The sequence below is a fragment of the Manis pentadactyla genome, chromosome 14 (genome assembly GCF_030020395.1).
Source record: "Manis pentadactyla isolate mManPen7 chromosome 14, mManPen7.hap1, whole genome shotgun sequence".
Classification (NCBI taxonomy): domain Eukaryota; kingdom Metazoa; phylum Chordata; class Mammalia; order Pholidota; family Manidae; genus Manis; species Manis pentadactyla.
In genome coordinates, this window is record NC_080032.1 from 11,592,032 (window position 1) to 11,613,038 (window position 21,007).

At 46.3% G+C, this 21,007-nt stretch overlaps 1 protein-coding gene and 1 pseudogene across 5 annotated transcripts in view; one reads left to right on the forward strand and one right to left on the reverse strand.

The window, feature by feature from the left end:
- Positions 1 to 21,007, reverse strand: part of KIAA1671 (KIAA1671 ortholog) — a 184,060-nt gene that overhangs the window by 127,317 nt on the left and 35,736 nt on the right. The window contains exon 2 of one of the 5 annotated variants that reach the window (XM_036908977.2): positions 438 to 588. The exons of the other annotated variants lie outside the window; for them this stretch is intronic. The gene's annotated coding sequence lies outside the window, so the exon portion shown is untranslated. The remainder of the gene's footprint in view (positions 1 to 437; positions 589 to 21,007) is intronic. 5 annotated transcript variants of the gene reach the window in all.
- On the forward strand, positions 7,593 to 9,310 carry LOC118924304 (epsilon-sarcoglycan-like; annotated as a pseudogene).

A 21,007-nucleotide genomic window follows, 5' to 3' on the forward strand; every position in this document is an offset into this window, starting at 1 on the left:
GGGCCCCATACTGCTGCCCCCAGCTCTGACTCACTCAGCAGCCTGCAGGAAAGAAGGGAAGACAGATTTTGATATTTTCTCTTCCTAACACGCTCAATGGTGCTAACAGATTCTTTCTCCCCAAACCGGAGAACACTGTCTAGACATGATTAGAGGCACAACGGAGAAGCAGATACGGAGAACTGGAGAAATCAGAGAAGGGGAGAGTTCCATCTGCAATGACCTCAGGCAGGGTTCCAACACACCCAGGGTCCTGCCCAAAATTAGGACTGTTCACCTTTACAGGCAGCCCCCATGACCTCTGTAAACCCTGCTCTGGGAGACATAAGTAGCCTGGACACGAGACACAGACAGTAACAGGATTCAAAGGACAGAGGAAATTCCCTGGCAGAACCCACAGGCGCCCTCCACCCCCTGGACACTCCAGCCCCACTTACCAGAGCTGGCAGACCCTGGCTGGGGCTCTGCGACAGCCTGAGAAAGCCAACAGGGTCACGTCTCATTGCAAATGAGGCTGTCTGTACACTTCCGTGGCAGAAGCCGGCCAGGGAGGCGAAGCTCGTCTCTGCGGGCTGAATTTCGGCAGGTCTAGAGAGACACAGGACAACAGCCTCAGTTCCGGAATTCTGGCAGTATGTGCACAGACGGTGCAAAAGCTCTCTCAAGCTCCAACTGCATCCGCTGGCATCTCCTCCAGCTTGTAAAACTCAGTCTTTTCGGCTTTTCAATATTATAGCATAAAGAGTATTGAGTCCACAGTAGGTGCTCAATAAAAGTCTCGCTTGTTCCTCTGATCCATGCTCATTGGGCACCTGCCATGCATAAAAATGGACCAGAAAAATCTCCCACATTCAGGGAACTCACAGTCTTATTTAAGAAACACAGATATCTCTGTGCCCCTCCAACCTAGTACAAGATCCCTTTTCCAAGTCCACAGAGCAGCACCAGACATTTGGTGGGACTCATCATAGCTACACAAAAATATTTAATACTGAGTGATCCTTTACGTCTCATCAATCTTTCCCATTTAGTGGCCAAGACCCAGAGGGCACCCTAAGTCCCCAGCAGCTAGCACAGTGGCTTGGCAAATACGTAATTGTTGAATATATAAATAAGTAATTGTTGAGTGAATAAATAAATGAAGGAATATTCTCCTGGCCCTGCTCCCCACTCTTCTAAGATACTGAGTAAATGGGCGGACCATGAGTTTCATGACACTAAGCAGTCAGGACATCAGAAGAATGACACTGACTCTGGCAAGCTTTGGGGCAGCCATGGGTCAGCTGCTTCTGGATGATGAACCAAAGAGCTGTCCAGGAAGCCCACCTGCCTGCCCCACCACCAGGCCCCATCAGTTTCACTGGACCACAGGGAGGCACTCCACTGTCTAGGACAGGCCAGCGTCAGACCCCTGCGGTGACCACGTTCAGCCCACGCAAGCACGCTGGCTCATCCGCCCACCTGTGAATGAAGGCTGCTCTGAACAGCTTCCCCCTGGGAGGAGAGTCACCAAGGGCAACCGCTGCTGAATTAGAATCAATGGTACACAAACACTGGCCTACTCTGGGATCCTTGAGCCCATCTCAGCGGCCATGCTGCAGGGAAGGAAAAGGGCAAAGATGACAAAGACCAAGGTTACCCTTGGTCCGCATCCCTCTTAACCAGAACAGGGTCACTGTTTTCTGATGTCTAACATCTTGGGCTTCCTCTCAAGCTCCCATTTAAAATGCCTGGCAGATACCTGGTATGTAAATAACGTTTGCAAAAATGAATCAATAAATTAATTAGTAAATCAAGCCACAAAAGAAAAAAAACTAAACCACCACAGTGGGCAGCTAAATAATATTTTGAAGCCTTTCCCAAACCTAGAAACCCATGGTTCTCAGGTTTTCATTTAACCTGTTGCAAAACACAAGGAAGCCAGCTGAAATACATGCTCTAGAGCCTTACTTTAAATGCATCGCATATGTTACGCTTAATTTGAGATGTTAGTCTCTTCCAAAACACTTCGGAAGCCCACTCACACAGAGACCAGATGCTATTTATCCCTGGAGTGGCTTCACTAGCTCTTTTTAAATTTATTGGCACAATGGCCAAAGCCAGGTAAACAAGGGCTCCCTGAAGAAAGAAGGGACACGGAGTGTGAGCTATCTCTGATGGTTTTATCTGGATTAATCACCACGGAGCTGGGCATGGGGGATGGCAAGGAAGCCAGGCTGATCTGGGAGGTCAGGAGGCAGCAGAGGACTGGGAGACAGAGGGTGTGGGTCTGACCTCCAGCAGTGGGGGTAGCAATGGGTACGTCTCTGCTGTTGCTGAACCTGCCAAGCCTACCAGCTTCATCTCCCTTAATTGATTTGCAAAGTTGGAAATTCCCATTTCCTACTGTGTCATACACAGCAAACCGTTTTCCTGGGAGCTGAGTCGCCAAGGCCAATAGTCGCTTAAATCAGACAGGAGTCATTTCAAGAACAGCTATTTGTCCATCCCTCTGACCTGCCTTCTACAAACCAGGCTTTGTGCTCGGGGCTGGTGGTACAGCCAAGGAGCTCACAGTCTCCCGGACAATCCAAGACTGTCACATACAGAGAGAAGGCAAGAGAGGCAGCTTCATTCAAAACCAAGCAGTTTGGCAGCTTTTCTCTCAGATTCAGAGGTGTTGATTCATTCTAGCAGCTGTTGCCAATCTTTCGTAATTACACCCTTAAATCCAATCTGGAGAGCTCACCAGTCATCCACTCAGCCATCTCTGGGTGCCGTTTCCTGGGAATGCCACCATCTGGTGAGGGGTGCGAGCCATTCCTGACACCTTCCAGCATCTTCCAGAAGGTGACCTGGGCTCCCAAATCTGCAAATCCATCCTGTGTGGTGTGCAAAGGGCCAAGTGCGTGCCCGTGTCCTTCCAAAAGAGTGGGGCTACAGTAAATGCATGCAGCTTGTCCACCCACAGGCCGCCGATGGAAAGGGCCCAATGTCTAATGTCCCTGGAGTGCCTGCGTCCTCTCCTCTGTCCCCATAGCTTGCTCATTCATTCATCCATTCCAAAGCAGTTACTAAGCACCTACTATATGCTGTGTCCCCCAGCAGTGAACATGACATGTCCCATGGAGCAGACAGTCAAGATGGGAACAGACAACCCAAATAAGCAAGATATATAGACTGTTAAGTGAGTGACAACAAAGGAGGGGGTGACCAGGGAAACCTTCACTGTGAGGGGACCTGTAAACTCCGCCTCCTCCTGACATGCTGCCTCTGCTGGAGCCTCCTCCAAGCTACTCCCCTAGCGGCCGCCAGAGTCTCTGCTACACAAGCGCCATCGCGTCACTCCCCTGCTCGAAGCCCTCACCTGTCTCCCCACTGCCCTTCGGATGAAGATCAAACTCCCTCCTTGAGGCCCAGCAGGATCAGGACCCTCTTTCTCTCTCTAACTTTGGTCTAATGCTTGACACTCCTCCATCTGTGTCTGTCTGTCTCCCACACACACTCACACACTTACTTCAGCCCAGCAAGTCCCAGGCAGATCCGACAAGGCACGCCCTGCTTTCTTTGCCTTTATGCCTGTACACTGCCTGGCTAATCTCACTTTCCTTCAGTTCTCAGCTCCAAACTGTCACCTCCTCCAGGAAGCCCTCTCGATACCCCAGGGCAGGTTCAAGTGCCTCCTCTGTGCTCTGGTATCTAAGTCCCCCGTGGTTCTCCAGAGCTTAGCACTTACTGTGCAAGTGGTGACTGCCTCCATTTCCTACGCTAGACTGGCAGCTCCTGGCCAGGAGGGTCCTGAGTCCAGTTTACAGCTGTATCCCCAGGGTCTGACACCGCACTGGACACAAAGTCAGTGTGCAAAAAAATGCTTAAAGGAAGAACATCTCTGAGAGAAGAAAATACTGATATCCAGTACAGGCATGGCTGCGGGAAAACTGATTTGCTCATCTGCTCGCAGGGACAAGGTAAGTCATGAAAGTGATTTGGCAGTATTTACCTCCAACTAATAGTTTTTGGGATTCTATCAAAAGTCAGGCACCACACTAAATGGCTCTGTGCACCCACTGTTTTCCCCCACTTAATGCTCTCAACAATCTATGCCTTTCAAATTGTTACTACCACTTTACAGGAAAGGAAGACAGTTCAGAAAATGAGCCCGATCACATACCAGCAAGGGGTAGCACTACGGCTGCAATCTTCCAACTATAAAGTAAGTGTTATTTCCCCAAAATACCTCACCCCCAACCCATTCATTTATTTTTGACTCAAGAATCCCACTTCTACAAACTTATCCTATGGAAGGAATCTGAAGGAAGAGAGAGCTATATACACGAAGATGTCCGCTGCAGTGTTCTGTCCCCAAGTGCAACAATAACACACCCTGGGTTTCGGGTGACCACCCTTCCTGGAAAAAACCCAGGACTTATAAGCCATCTGAAAGATCACATAAGTTGCAACGTCAGCAGGCGGACCAGATCTCCAGTTCCCAGCCTGCCCAGAACGCCACAAAGGGCAAAACTCCTGTCACCCACATGTCCCGAGTGTGTGATCAGAAAAGATGGCTGCCACACTGTAACAGCAAAACCTAGAAATAATCCACACTTTCCACAGAAAGGTGAAAGTATCTCAGCCACAAGTCAGGGCTTTTCGGCAGCTCTTGAAAACGAAGGCTGGGCGGTCTGCTCAGTAAGGTGGCAAGTGCTTAAGATAATCCTGTGGGAGGAAGGGGGCGCATGGGATCTTTTTGTACTCAAGGCTGTGACAATAGCAAAGACTATTTACACAAACGGTCAAGGTCTGGAAGAGAAAAGGGACCAATGGGGAAAAAAAAAGAGTTGGTGACCTAGAGTGGAATTTTTGTTGGTAAATTTTTTATTTCTTTTCATTTCCATCAGTGTTGTTTGTGCAAATATTTTTTTAAGCCTCAGTACCCAAATTTCCCTCCAAGCTGTGTTCTCCCCATTGGGTCAAAGCGCAGAGGTACAAAGGCCCTCTCCCCCTCCTTTCAGAGCCTTTGAAAGCTACGAGTAAGAATGACTCGTGTATATTAAGCACACACTATGTGCCAGGCACTGTGCTCAGGGCTCTACAAGCATTATCTCGCTTGGTCTCCTGAACAAGCCAAAGGAGCAAGCCCAGTGATGAACCCATCTTACAGGTGAGAAAACAGACGCGGGAGGAGCGAAGGGCCTGCCCCCGGGGGGGCTGGGTTCACAATGACCTGCCTTCATGCCAGATATCTTCCAAAGTCCACTGGGCTTAACCAGAACAACTGAGTTTTATGACATTCAGATGTAAAGGGCACTTCATACCCATTGTAAAACCTATTACAAAAACAGTCGAACAAACAAACAAAAAAACACAAGTGTTGGTGAGGATGTGGAGAAATGGTGACTCTTGTGCACCATATGGGGGAAGAGAAAATGGTGCGGCTGCTGTGCAAAACAGTACGGTGGATCCTCAGACTTTAACCATAGAGTTGCCAGATGACCCAGGGATCCCACCCCTGGAGATACAACTGGAAGAACCAAAGGCAGGGACTCAAACAGGCACTTGCACACCAGTATTGGTCAACCAATATTATTCACAACAGCCAAAAGGTAGAAACAGTTCAAATGTCTACATATGGATGAAACACAAAAACACAATGTGGTCTATCCCGACCATGGAATGTTACCCAGCCCTGAAAAGGAAGAAAATTCTGACACATGCTATGACATGGATAAAGCTTGAGGACATGATGTGAAGTGCAATAAGCCAGTCACCAAAAGACAAATACTACAGGATTCCATTCACATGAGATACTTACACAGATTTACGGAGCCAAAGTAGAATGGTGGTTGGGGGAGAGGGGCTGCGCAGGGAGGGGCATGGGGAGTTAGTGTCTCATAGGTACAGCGTTTCCATATGAGATGATGACAAAGTTCTAGAGATGGACGGGGGCGATGGCTGAGTAGCAATGTGAATGTCCTTAATGCCACTGGACTGTAAACCTAAAAATAGTTAAGATGATAAATTTTATGCTGTGTTTATTTTACCATAATTAATAAAAAGCAAGAAACTAAAAGCAAAGGTAAAGTACACCTAATGCTTAAGTTCTAATGACCACAGATTCAGCCTAAAGGGACCCATGTCTTTTAGACAAATCTCAATGAAAAGCCCTCATGGTCTACACTGAGCTCTGCCCTCCACCACTGGGAAGAAAAGGAGACCCTATTGCTGATAGCAATAAGTGATACAGTCTACTAGAAAAGGAGGAAACGATATACCATAAAAATTAGGGGGATACCCTGATGGAGACAGAAACTGAGGCTGTGAAAGCCCAAAAATGAGGAGGAATCAGGGATGCCTTCCTGTAGGAGGTGACATCTCAACTGAGACTAAGTAGAGTCAGCCAAGCAGAGGAGGAGGTCAGTGTCAGCAGAAGAAATGGCATGTGCAAAGGCCCAAGGGTACACAGGAGAAACAGTCATACTGCATGAGCCTGCTCACTTACCCTTTGTGGCATAATGTGGAGTTACCTTGGTCGAAAGTCTGAGAGGCAAAACTTTCTAAAAATCATGCACTCCTGTTAATTGGAGTCAGTCACATTAGAGAGTACAAAACACTAGCCTGAGAGTCAGAACGGGGTGGCTTTGGCCAAGGTGACCACACATTCTGGTTAACTGCAACACATCCCTTTCACTCTCAAAAGTGTCCAGGTTTGTAGGATAAATTATTCTTCCATACTACTTTTTCTTTTTAATGGTGGTAGAAATCACATAACATAAAATTCACCATTTCAAAGCATGTGATGCAGTGACATTTAGTACATGCACAATATTGCACAACCACCACCATCTAGTTCCAAAACATTCTCACCACCCCTGAGGAAACCACTGACCCATTCCACAGCTGTCCCTGTTCCCCAACCCTGGCCTCTGGCGGTCGCTACTCTGCTTTCTATCTCTGTGAATCGGCCATTCATGGGTATTTCATAAAAACGGAATCCCACATTATGTCCCTCACCCTAGCCTCTGTCTCAGTGCCCCCGCTAACTTGTGATGAGAGTTCAGGCAAGTCCCTGTCTCGCTCTGGGCCTCAGTTTCCCCACAGGTGAAACAAGGGCTCGCTAAATTCTCTGATTTTAAAGATTCTGCAATTCCGAATCTCCAACCCAAAGTCTACATTATCCACTTCTCCCTGCGCTTGGCTCATCCCTCATGGAGTCCAACTCTGTGGATTCTGACACACAGATTCTAAATCTCCAGGCCTCCCAGGATTTCTTCTAGCAACTGGTGTTCACTAAAGGATTGTTGAGGGACTAAATAAAATTCTTACTCCCCTGTTGACAGAAGCAACGAGAGGTAAGTTTCCTACTGAGTGTACATTATTTCTGTAAGAACTGTCTTAATTAAAAAGTCAAGAATTGGGGTGGAAGGTTGCGGGGCAGGCGGGGGGCTGGGGTGTGGGGGCCGGGGCGATGGCCGCGCTGCACTGGCCCGCCGCTAGAGGAAGGACGGGATTAAGGAGGAGGTGCAGGATGCAGATGCTGAACTGGCCGGGCTGGGAGGAGAGAACAAAGGGAGGGAAGGGGAGAATCGAGGCCAGCCGGCCTAGCCAGGCCAAGAATGCAACTGCTCCGGTGGTGCGAGCTGGGGGACCCTTGTGCTTGGACGGGACAAGGTCGGGGGACACGCAGGAGGAGCCCCGTGACCACTGGCACCTTCTTGCCGACAATGTACACTATTTTCTGGAAGGTGCACTCTGATTGGAATGTATACCCACCTGCTGGTGTCCTCTTTGTTCATGTTTTGGAAAGACAGTGTTTTAAGAGAGAATTTCTACCTTACCCAAAACCTGGTGAGATCAGTAATGATCCCATAACATTTAATACAAATTTAATGGCTTATCCAGACTGACCTGGATGGCTTCGATATATCCAAAGGACACCATATAAGTGATGGGGTCCTATATGGGTCTCCAACGGCTGAAAATGTGGGGAAACCAGCAGTTATTGAGATAACTGCCCACAGTAGGCGTACCTCTGAGACTGCATGGCATAATTTGATAATTAATATAATGTCAGCAGAAGACTTCATTAAGATATGCATACCCTTTTTCACCAAAATTAGACTTCCCGTTACCATATCAAGCAGAATTCTTCATTAAAAATAGGAATGTAGAAGAAATGTTGGCCAGTGAGGTTCTTGGGGACTTTCTTGGGGAGGTGAAACATGTGTGGCAGCCAGAGCGACTCAACGCCATGAACATCATGTCAGCCCTAGGCAGGGGCGGCAGGGTTCCGCTCCCCACTGACGACATGAAGGTGGGTGTTCATGTCACGGTTGGTGCCGATGTCCCATTCTCTTTTTGTTTACGAGGGGTTGAAAATCCACAGAATCAATTGAGATGCAGTCAAGAAACGGAGTCTGTAATAACACGTGACAAGTTCCATACTGAATTCTACATAGACTGGTGCAAAATTTCTCTGATTGATAAAACAAAGCAAGTGTCCACCTATCAGGAAGTGATTCGTGGAGAGGGGATTTTACCTGATGGTGGAGAATACAAATCCCCTTCCGATTTGAAAAGCAGAGACTATTACACGGATTTCCTAATGACACTGGCTGTGCCTTCGGCAGTAGCACTGGTCCTTTTTCTAATACTTGCTTATATCACGTGCTGCCGACGGGAAGGAGTGGAAAAGAGAAACATGCAAACGTCAGACATCCAACCGGCCCATCATAGTGCTATTCAGAAATCTACCAAAGAATTTTGTGACATGTCCAAGAACAGAGAGATAGCCTGGCCCCTGTCAACGCTTCCTGTGTTTCACCCTGTTACCGGGGAAATCATGCCTCCCCTACATGCAGACAATCATGAGAGCACTAGTAAGCCATTGACACAAATGCAGCAGGGCTTCCCACATCAGACTCAGATTCCCCCAGCAGCAGACTACGGGTAAATGGTATTCCTGAAGAAAGGAAACTGACTGAAGCAATGAACTTGTTATCACACAGCACAGCAGTTGCATCTTATTTCTTCCCTCTTCCAATAATGCATGAGCTTTTCTGGCCTCTGGTGTGCATGTTGACAGTATTAAGTATATACCTAATAATACGTATAACTTTAATCTAACTAATGTATTTTTTTTTTGTACTTAGGCATTTTTGACAATTTGTAAAACATTGATGACTTTATATGTGTCACAATAAAAAGTAATCTTTAAAATAAAAAATTATTAATGAAAAAAAGAAGTCAAGGATTGTCTTGACTTCTGTATCAATTTCAAGTTGAAAAGATACGAGTTCAGCACATTTGACATTCCAGACTCTGGGAAACAGAGGAACAGTTTCAGGAGGCTTTTCCCAAACTTCCCCTGGAACACGAGATTTATACCCACAAAAAGGGTTCTGTGGTTTATTAAAAGGGTTTGGAGGACACTGGGTTCAACAGTGGTGAACTAGCATCCTTCCCGCAAGACTCTCCAGAGCCTTTAATATGCTAGTTTGCATTTTAGCCATGCTGAAACATAATGCAAACTGCTTCACCCCAACACCCCTTGTCCAGATGGAACTGCTGAGCTGGAGAAAGAACGTTACAACTTGTCTTTATGCCTCTATGTGAACATCCGCCTTTTCAATTTTCATCAGCCTGTTCCTTCTGTACTGTTTGTGCTATTTCTGGACTGGCTAAGCTCATTGTAACCATTAATCACGCTGCTTTTTTTGTTTGTTTCTCTTGAGATCAGGGATGGGCAAATTATACAGTCTGGAGGCCACATCCGGCCCCATTGCCTGTTTTTGTTTAAATAAAGTTTTATTGGAACACAGCTACTCCCATTTATTTACATACAATCTATGGCTTCTTCTAGGGATGAAGACAGAAGAGAGTAGTTGCAGAGGCCATATGGCCCAGAAAGCCTAAAGTATTTACTATTGGGCCCTATAAAGAAAGAGTTTGTGGAGAATAGGGGAGGATGTGGCAAAGTTTGACACTATTCTAGCTGGTCCACCCTTGAGGAGATCTCTTCCGGTGCTCCATGCAGTGACTACAGAAAATTTCAGAGAAACAGGGGGGCAAAAATGTTTCTGATGTACATCGACCTGGGCATTTTGAATGTAAATGGGAACTTTCTGTCAAAACTAAAATGGAATCGGGCCATGCACACTATTTTGGAACTGGCTTTTTAAATTTCAAAATACATCATAAATATTTTGCACGTCCCTAGCTGTACAGTCTGTAAGTTGTTTCCAATGCTTTTGCAGTATTCCATTATATAGCTATCCCACCATTAGAGAATCCGTCCTCCACTGCTGGATTCCACTGGACCATTAGGTAATTTCTAATCACTGACCATTCCAACCAACACTGCCGTGGACACCCCCAGGCAATTATTTTCCCAAGATAAATGTTTACCTAGAAGTAAGCTGGCTGGTACAAAGGGTGTATCCTTTTTTAGAGCTTTTGATATAATGTAGAATGAACCTTTCTACCTGAGGGGAAAACATCCCATGCTGACTTAATTCAAAGCTTAGGAGGTCAGGGTTCTCGACCTCTCCTCTGGGGCAAACCCAATAAAGTCATCTAATGGCAATAAACTAAGGCGCCTGGCTAGCCCTGCCCTCGCTGAGAGCTTTACTGGCTCTCAGTTATGGCCCGGTCATCACAAACTTGACTGTAAAGTTTACAAGGACAATAGAACAGCTCACACAGAGAGATGGGCCTGGGCCTGGCCCAGAGACTGATTCCGGCCTGGCTTTGGAAAAGGGAGCAGGAAGGAAGGCCCAGCCCTGGACCTGAAGTTCACGGCAGAGAAAAGTCAACCCCAGAGCTCAAACAAACACAAGGCAGAGCACAATGCTAGACTCAGAAAAATGCGAGCACAACATGCTCTCTCTTTAGGGAGGCTGAGAACTGCATATTGCATTTCAGAAAAAAAAAAAATTCCCTCCAAGTACAAATAGATTTCTAGAGAAATTAGCTTATTCTGGCCCAAGAGCTGCCTTACGTGCAAAGCTCAAGCCCTAGGAAGGTGTGATCATGTCACTTCCCAGCTCTAAACTAAATGGTTCCCACAGTTTATTGTCTTGGGCAAGGTACACAAGGACCCACCAAAACTAACCAACCTGGTCTATACTGCAGGCCCTGCGTACACTCCCAGAATTCCAAATGGATCCCTTGACTTAAATGTCTTTTTTTGTTGTTTATTCCTTCTCCATGGACAGCCTTTTACCCACAGCACAATTTCCATTTTCCCAAATCAACCCCATCCTTTGTAAAGCAGTTTAATGGATGCCTCTTCCAGGAAGCCCTTTCTGGTTTCCCAGGCCAAGGTGACTTCCAACTCTCTTTGGCAATTCACCTGATCTTAACCCTTGTATCACAGATAATCTTGAGGTTCTCCCCCTTGCAAGATTTACAGCCCCCACCCCACCAAAGACATAAATCTTTCCATTCTGAGTTTTCCTATCTGGGACCTATTTGATGCCTAAAACAGGAAAGGCAGAATAGGATAGTGCTAGGTTCCCCAGATGGTGGGAGGCAGCCCACGTGGGACAGAAGATGGTTTTAGGTAACACTTAGGTTGCTTTGATATCCAGGTGCAGTGTGAAGCTGCTGTGAATGACATTGTGTGGAAGCTATTTCCTTCCTAAATGTCAGGGGAGCTTTCTCACGAAGTCCATGAGATCATCTCTGCTTGCTGCTACTCTGCCTTTAACACCTACATCTCCGTTATCTGCCAATCTCCCAATTTAATGAAGAACAAACCACCCCAAGCTCAGACCACTAGCTACAGGAGATTTTTAAACATTATTTTATTTTCATTCTGTTTAATTTTACTGTCATATTCTTTTTCAGACAAGTGACACTGGTTTACTATTTACGAGAGCTTTTTCATAAAGCTTTTTAAAAATGTATTTAACTTTGAAAAAAGTTTAATTTTAAAAATTAAAAAATAGAGGTTTTAATTTATTTTAATAAAATTAATTAAGCTTTAAAATAAAACAATGGTACAGGGCTTATAAGAATATGGCAAAAGCCCACAAGGCTGGAAATCACCAGTAAAATGTAAAGTATATAATATTGGAGACAAATAGGGCAGATACAAGCTCTCAGGCAGCTTCCCTTATGGCTAATAAGCCAGAGACTAGCTTCCCTGGACTTCCTTGCAACTAAGAACAGCCATATGATGAATTTCTCACCAAAGAGACATAAGAAGAAATGGCTGGAAGACTTCTATGGAAGTTTTTGTTTTGCTATTAAAACAGGCAGATCATAAAACAGACAGATGGAGCTTGTCATGATTCCCTTCCTCCTACATGGAAATAAGATGTGATGCCTGGAGGCAGGGCAACCACCTTGAGACCATGAGATTACAAGCAATACTTTAATGATACTAACATGAAAAGACCTTGATAACATAGCTGAGCCACTGCATTAACTATGAACCACTTTCCTATGATCTTTTTGTTGTTATGTAAAAAATAATGTGCTGCTTAAGCCATTGTTAGTTAAGAGTTTCTATTACATGCAAGGAAAAGCATTCCTACCAGACACTGATTTTAGTGAAAATTGGTTAAGTGTCTTCTAAATAAAACATAGCGGTTGTGGTGCCTTTGACAACCCACTGCACCTCTGAAAGTTCAGTTTCTTCTTGAGTAAATTAAGTTGAATGATACCGACCTCAAAGGATTCTGAATTAAAGGAGATGGGATACCTATGGGTAGAGTTGGCACATAGTAGGTTTCTGCATATACATGATAAATAAATGAGCAAACAAACAAACAGAATATGAAGCCTGGACGTATTTATGGGTAGGTTGGATTTGCGGGGGGAAGAGGGGGATCTAAATTCTTCAAGCCCTAAAGGAAGAGTTCTCTCACAAAGGAATCTGGGAGAGACGGTGACTCAGGGAACCTGCCCTTACCCTCTCAAACTGAATCCTGGTGTCACAGCTGGTAGAGGGGAAGGAAGGGTAACTGGCTCCGTGGATACTGTTTGCAAAGCTGGCCTAAGAGCCAATACCAGCCTGTCTTCTAGACAAGCCTATTAATAACAGAGAAGGTGCCAAAGAATGTGCCCCAAACAGTAACCCTGAAACCAGGGTGCAAAAAAAGCCTGAGAGGATGGCCAAGCCTGCACCCGGGTCCCAGGCACATAAACAGTCTCGGGGCCATCTCTGGCTGCGGCACAGCACCCACCCCACCCACCACCAGCCATTCACACCTGTGCACTGCCCATGGCAATACACCTGGTTTTCCCAGGAGAGCTGGGCCTCCCATGCCCTTCAGGCAGCGGGCTGACTCCTCCTCCTCCTGGACCAACTTCCCAGCACCCCTGTGAACCCATCAGGGCCCAGTGCTGCCGGCCTCGGGGCTTGACAGAGAGGCCCCACTCCTCCCACGAAACCTGGGCTTCCATGTAGCTCAAGAAATACCCCTGCCGACCACCAGAAAGAGCCCCCAGTGAGTTGTTCAAGTTTATGCCTTTGTTTTGCCTCCAAACTATTCAGTGTCAGGCCCTGGGAAAGCCTGGTGTCAATAATTCTATCATCAAATCACTAACACTGAGCTCTGAATATGAGCCAGATGGTACATTAAATGAATATCCCCATTTATTCCACCCTCTGAGGGGGGTCCCATGATGAGGCCCACCCAACGGACGAAGGCAACAAGGCCTGGGAGGTTCAGCAATCTGCCCAAGGGGTGCAGCCAGCATTTGTACTCAGGCTGTTCACTCCCATCCCACCCCGTTAATCCCTGCAGTGTCAACGGTGGCTGTGTGAAGAGGTGCCACCTGTGTGCCGGGCCCCGGGCCGAGGGCTCTATGGGCAATCTCTGTTAATTTCCCTTCAGCAACCCCCTGGGGTTGATGGTATTATTATCCCCATTTTACAGGTAGGTAAATGGAGGTTCCAAAAGGCAAAGTGACTTACTGAGGTCAATCACTTAGTAGGTTAGCAGACCTGGCATTCCACTCAGGCTGTCTGTGTCCGGAGTACATGGGCTTTGCCATTTTGTCGCTCACCCCCACTGCCCGGCACACGGCCAGCTCAGCTCAGAGCAGGTTTTCAGGCAAGTTTGGGGGCAGAATGTGCCTGTTCTTGAAGCTCAGTCTAGTGAGGCACGTGGCTACAGACAGTGACCACAGCACTGAGAGGACACTGAGGCCCACAAGAAAGAGCTCATAGGTGATAGAATAATGCCCCCAAAAATGTCCAGGTCCTAAGCCCCCAAACCTGGGGCTCTGTGACCTTAGCAGCAAAAGGGACTTTGCAGATGTGACCGAGTGAAGGTTCTTGAGATGGGAAGGTGATCCTGGGTTATCTGTGTGGGCCCAGTGTCAGCCTAGCAGCCTTGGGAAACTCATACCGAGCTTCACTTGCCTGGGAGAAAGGAAGGGAGGCTTCCTGAAGGAGGCAGCATGGAGCTGACCACCAACCAGAATAAACCCAAAGCTCAGGCCTCTGTGAAGCTCTTCGGTTGGCCCCCAGGGTCACCAAAGACCTTGATCCCCCATTCCTCCATTCCCACTTGTCAGCACCTTTAACAGCATCAAATCCTGCCAGCAGGTTCTGGCACTACGCTTTCCATATGCTACTAAAGTATAAATGTCAATTCATTAAAATTAAATATAATTTTGAACTAAGTGTCCCAGTTGCACTGGCCCCATTTCAAGTGCTCAACAGGCTCGTGAGGGCAGTACAGGAAGTTCTATTGGACAGAACTGCCCAATCCCAGTATACAGATGTGTAAACTGAGGCTCAGGGAACGGGAGTCACACGGGCAGGAAGGGGCCGGCTGGCACTCAATGCCCGGGTCTTCTACCTTCCTTCTTGTCAACACAGGAAGGCATGGGCCATGCGCTGACTGTCCAGCCCCCTCCCCACCCTCATTTAACTAACCCACAAATTACCCACCTGTTGGAAGGATTCCTGACCTTTGGCATTGCTGAGAACAGTTTACTTTGACCTCTTTGTCCCTTTGCCCTAAAGGCAGGGTGCACCACAGGCGAGCAGAGGAGAGGCCTCAGTTAATGGGAGGTTCTGCTTACTGCAGGCTCCAGAGAGGGAAGTCATCATGGGCACAGAGCATTTGTGGCTCAGACTGAAGGGTGTGACGCATTCCAGTGATCAAGCACTGACCCCTCGGCCTGCAAACCGATCATCTTTATTAATCAGCATACAGGGTGCTAAGAAAATGTCCACTTCCAGGGCCAGAATTATGACACACATACATTAAGGTAATGTAGTTCAACATCTAAGGTAACCTTTGCCACTTACAAGGAACTCTCTTAGGATTCACTGAGCAACATATAACAAGTTGTCACAATCAAATCTTTTTCACTTTAAGCTAAAGGCAGTTACAAAGGGTTCCAAAGGAAAAGTACAATTAAAAATAAGTTTAAAATTCATTCCTCCAGGGCAGGAACCCAGGAATGGGGTGGATGGAGGGAGGTAAGTGGGAGAGAGAGCTCTCACTGTCTAAATCTTCAATCTTTTATCCAAACAAATAAGTAAAATTTACAATTTTAGATGTTTAGGTACAGTATGGACCATTAAGATCCCATTTCTTGTTTTAGATAGATACATATGGATGGACACGAATAATCATATATACAGATAGAAGAATATGTGGGTAATGTTCACAGAGGTTAACATTACAGGTGATTTTCATCTTTTTGCTTAGTAATAATTTCTAAGTTTCATATCATAAGAGTAACAACAAAGTAGTTTCTATTCATTGAACATGTAGCCAGTTTCCACATGAAACATTTCACAAACAAAAACTCATTTTTCCCAACAACCTCTGCAACAAGTACCATTTTATCCCCATTTGACAGATGAGGAAACTGAGGCCCAGAGACACAAAGATCATGAAGCCCCGCCTCTTGATTCCTTTGCTGTGCTGCCTTCTGATAAGATGACTATATTTGTAATAGAAAAAAATTCAAAAAGTGCTAAGTGAGAACGTTTGCTATCTACACCTGGGTGACAGTTACATGAGTGTATACACGTGTGTGGAAACTCAACCTGTATACTGAGATTGGTGCATTTTATTGTACACATATTTAAAAATAAATGTTTAAAAAAGGTGCTAAATAAGTGAAAGCACAAAGTGAAACAGACTGAAATTCTGACTGTCATAGCATCCAAGTCTTTTCCAAGGAGACACCTTCAGTGCCCCGCCTGGCATCCTCAGCACTCACCCTGGGGGCAGAAGGCTGCCTACTGAAGATGCCTATGATTCTCTGCGGAGGGCTTGGTTTCCGGCTGGGGAAGCACACTCGGTTAGCAGGCAGCACATGCCAGAGGCCATCAGTGAGTCAGTGTCCCCAGGGCAGCCCTCAACCAAAGACAGAGGGCAGGGGTGTATCGATACCCCACCTCTCTCCCTCTGTGGGGGAAAAATCTGATTTAGACATTCTGCACTGTCGTGACAACACACCCAGTGCTAGCTCCTTGCTTTCCCTGTCTCACCTCCACACTCGCCCAACAGTGCTTCCTGGGGTCACCTCCCCAAAGAACCACGCATGGTCATCCTTGCCTCAGGGCCTGCTGCTGGGGGAGCCCAACCAGAAGCCCTTGTGGGTGCTGGGCATCTCTGCCCCTGCTCAGCAGTTATGGTAACCAGGAGCAGCCCTGCCCCTCAGGTCAAGGTGACAACCAAATGGCTAAGCACTCCCTTGCTGTGATGGGAAGAAACTCCTAAGTGGTTTTCTTCCTGGATAATTAAACCGCAGCACCTCCATGACAAATGCTAAGTGCAGAAATAAGACAAGCCCCGCATGGTTTTTAGGGCAGGACAATGGGAAAGAGGTGAGCCCAGGTGTACGTGGGCCAGTAGGGAGGATTTTCCCAACCCAGAGGCAGGACACGGCCAGTCAGAGCTACAAGTAGCACTTGGAGCTCCTGATTCATGACATAATCATATATATTACTATATGTATTATATGTATTTGTATTATATATTTTATTTACTTATAGTACTGCATATTTTATGACATATATTTATATGACATATACAAATATACACTTATTTATATGATGTAGAAATTGCTTTGGCCCAAGGACTCTATCAGGTTCTCTCAGCTATAGGCATCCTGTGTGAAAACAGCCGTTCAAGCCTGCCTGGATTGGATGAAAGGCTAAAAAGGCCTGGCAAGATGGCCTCATCCAGGAATTCATGAGTTAGCATTTTTGAAAATAGGAAGTGCTCCGAAGGATTCTAAAAGATCCTGTGCCCCATCCAATCCTGTTCAATCTGCCTCTTGCATCTCTCTCCACACCCAGCACTTCTCTCCATCCACTCCCTGGGGCCGTCCTCCTCCCCCCAGACCAGACCACCACCCTCTGGGCCTGGAGGACCCCACCACCGTCCTTCCTGGCCTCCCCTACACTGCAACAGGCCTGACTTTTCCAAAAGGCCAATCTAAACATTTCATCCTAAATTTTACATAGTAAGAATAAGAACAAAGTGGTTTCTAGTTATGGAATGTAAAACACTTCACAGGCAAAAATTCATTTTATTCAGCAACCTCTTAGGCAGGTGGGATTTTATTCCCATTTTACAGAACAAAAAAATGTCTCAGTGAGGTAGAAATAAAGCTTCTAGAAGAAAATATGGGATAAATGCCCTTAAGTAAAACTCCTGTTCATCAGATGACACCTTAAGATAGTGAAAAAGCAGGGCACAGACTGGAATAAAAAATATATATCTAAATTATATAATATATAGTATTTTACCTACATTATATTTACAAATATAATTTATAACATACGGAATATTAATTATATATATATATATATATATACACACACACACACACACACACTTCACAAAGGACTCTATCCAGAATATATAAAGAACTCCAAATTAATAAGAAAAAGACAATCTGAAATCTGGTTAGTTTATTTGCTTTTAAAAACGAAAGATTCGAATGGGCCCTGTACACACACACACACAGAAAAAAATCTCTAAATCATTAATAAACACATGAAAAGATGCTGAACTTCACTGGTCATCCGGAGAACACAAATTAAAATCACAATGAGATACTACTCCACATCTACCATAATGGCCAAAATTACAGAGACTGACATTACCAAGTGCTAACAAGGATGTAGATGTGGAACTGGTTTTCAGTCGACATACTTTGTGAAACTGTTTGGCAGAACCTACTAAAGCCGATCTACACCTAACCCACGACCCAGCGATTCCACTGCGGGGTGTGTACCCAACAGAAACGAGTGCTCAGGTCCACAAAAGGCTTGTACACAGGTGCTCATAGCAGCTTAATGCATAATAGCCTGGAAACCACCTAACTGTCCAGCAGTAGTAGACTGGATAAATAAATTGTGGCATGTTCATAGGATAGGATAGAAAACAGCAAAGGAAAACCACCAGACTACCGTGACACACAAAAACATGCATAAATATCACAGGCATTATGGCGAACAAAATAAGCATCATACTACCGCATTTACATGAAGTTCAAGAGATGGGCAAACTACCCTGCAGTGGCTGAAGCAATGACCTTTGGGGATTAGTGATTAGGAGAGGTCCAGGAAAGCTTTCTGGGGACCTAGAAATGTTCTATAAATTGATATGGGTGGTATTTACATGCACACGTAACCAGGTATTCAGATTATACATAAGGTTTGTATACTTTACTGTACATAAGCTATGCCTAAGAAAACAAACCTAAAATTTCCAGTGGCATCCACGTACTCCTGAAATAAAGACACACCCCCTCCATAGCCCTTCATGATCTGCCCCTTGCCACCCCCAGAACCTCATCTCTGACCGAATCCTCTCCCTTTTCTCCTGGCTCCCAACTTACTCATTCTGGAGACCTCATTTTGCTCTGACATGAGAGGAGTTGGAAACTGTAAGAATCCCACCTTCAGATGGGAAGGAGACCTGCAGGGATTTGCCAATCACCTTCTCTTTTTCCTGAGCGATGTGGATACTCACATGCACTAATGCAGCAACAGCTCCCTGATTAGATGCCTCCTCCTTCAGGAAGCCTTCCCAGATTGCCACCCCTACCCCAGGTAAGCTCTGTTTCCCACAACTCTCTGCTTCTTTGTGATATTGACCCCACTGTTTTAAACCTGTTTACTTGTCTGCCTTGCTCCCTGAGGGCTGAGACCCTTCCTGTTGTGTTCCCTGTTGTAAAGCCAGAGCCTAGCAAGGTATCTGGCCCATAGTAGGCACATAATATAAAACTGCTAAAACAAATGGATGTTTGAATGAGAAAATGAGTCACTTGAGGGTAGATAAGAATGGGATAGGGTCAATAGTGATTCTGTACAACCCCTTTGGTGCACAGAAGGTAAAATTGGGACTTAGAGAGGGTAAGTGGCTTACCTAATGTCACACAGCCAATTAGAGACAAATCCAGCATAGAATCTTCAGTAGACATTGTTGCACCCTCCCCCACAACCAGATCCCCTCTCCTGGTCTGCACCCTGCCCCCACCTACTATCAGAGAGGTCGGCTCACAGTTCCCAGGCACATCCTTTTCCAGGGCAGCTGTCTTCCAACAGGCTGGCCCAAGATCCCCAACTCTTCCTGGAAAACCCCCACAAACCAGGGCATCCATAGCCAATGACTGACTTATAAGGGACACAAAAGGCTGCTTACCCTTGCCTCAAGGCAGGACTTGTTCTGCAGCTTGAGAGACCCCTGGGGAATCACACAAAAGCTAACACAGCTAAGACCACATCCCCTGCTCTGCCACCTTCCGCGTGCCTCTATCCCTGATTTCTGCCAGTGCATCCCTATCTCTTCCCCAGCACACACATCCAAGCTTCTCAGGAACCCTACCGCGGACAGAAACCAAGCCTCTGGACTACCTGCCTGGAGTCCAGGAGCAGGCTCTGACTCCCGGATATAAGTGTAAAATGAACGACCCCAAGCTATTAATAACCCAGGACATGCCAGGAGCCCAGGTGCAAGGGGAGGTGGTATCCACAACGTGTGTACCTGCGTGCTGGGGTGGCTGCACCCTCCACTCCTGGTGTCCTTTACTGTAATCTCTAAAAGATACACAGAAGGACCCCATCAAAAGCATCCTTGCTTTTCAGTTGCCAGCAATGAAGCTCTAAACCGCCCCTCAGAGTCGAGAGGCCCCTCCACTGAACCACCCTGCCTCAGCAGCAGCTCGCAGAACAGCCCCCAGGGAGGGCAGGGGTCAGTTCCCCACTGAGTCATTGTGAGCCCCTCCCTGAAGGCAACTTCACCGGCCAGGTTATAGAAAACACTATACAATCTCCTAAATTTGGAGACCACCACCTGCTCAGTTCTCCCAGACCCTACATTTGCGCGGTGTAATCACCAGCTATTATGACCTCGGAGGACATGGTGTTTGGGGCTAGCACACAAGACTGGCAGCCAGGAGCCCCAGGTCTCCTTGCCCTGTTTGTGTCCCTCTGTCTGACCCTTCAGATAGGGGACTTCCAGAGTCAGCCAGTTGGGTGTTCGATCCCACCTTAAACTCTACGAGCTGTGTAAACTGTTTTAAAAGTTGCTCTTTACCAAATTTACTCAAAGGATGTATTGGCTCACTATGGCCTGACCCCATGTGGTGATGGGGCAGTGCCGATGAACTCAAAGTCGGAGTCACTCCACCTGTCTGTGCCTTGGCTTCCTCATCAATAAAATGGAACCAAGGGTATATACTTCATGTGTTCATGTGACAATTAAACGAGATCACATATGTGAAGTGCTCGGCACAATGTCTTTGGCTGTCAATTATTGTCCTCATCAACATTATTATTATTAGTGATGTAGAGACTGGGTTAGGGTGGGAGCCTGCAGATCAGACCATTCACTGGGCTTCTGCACATGTGCAGGAAAGAGCAGGGCAAGGCTTTGTCCAGCGTCTAACTCAACACAAGGAAGCAAAGAGACATGATAGTGTATACAGTAGGTGCTCAGTATACTGGAGCTCTACTTACTATTAAATTCCTCCTCAGAAGGCCAACCCAAGAAAGTGACCTCTCTGGATTCAGAGATCCTTGTATCCAAAGTGG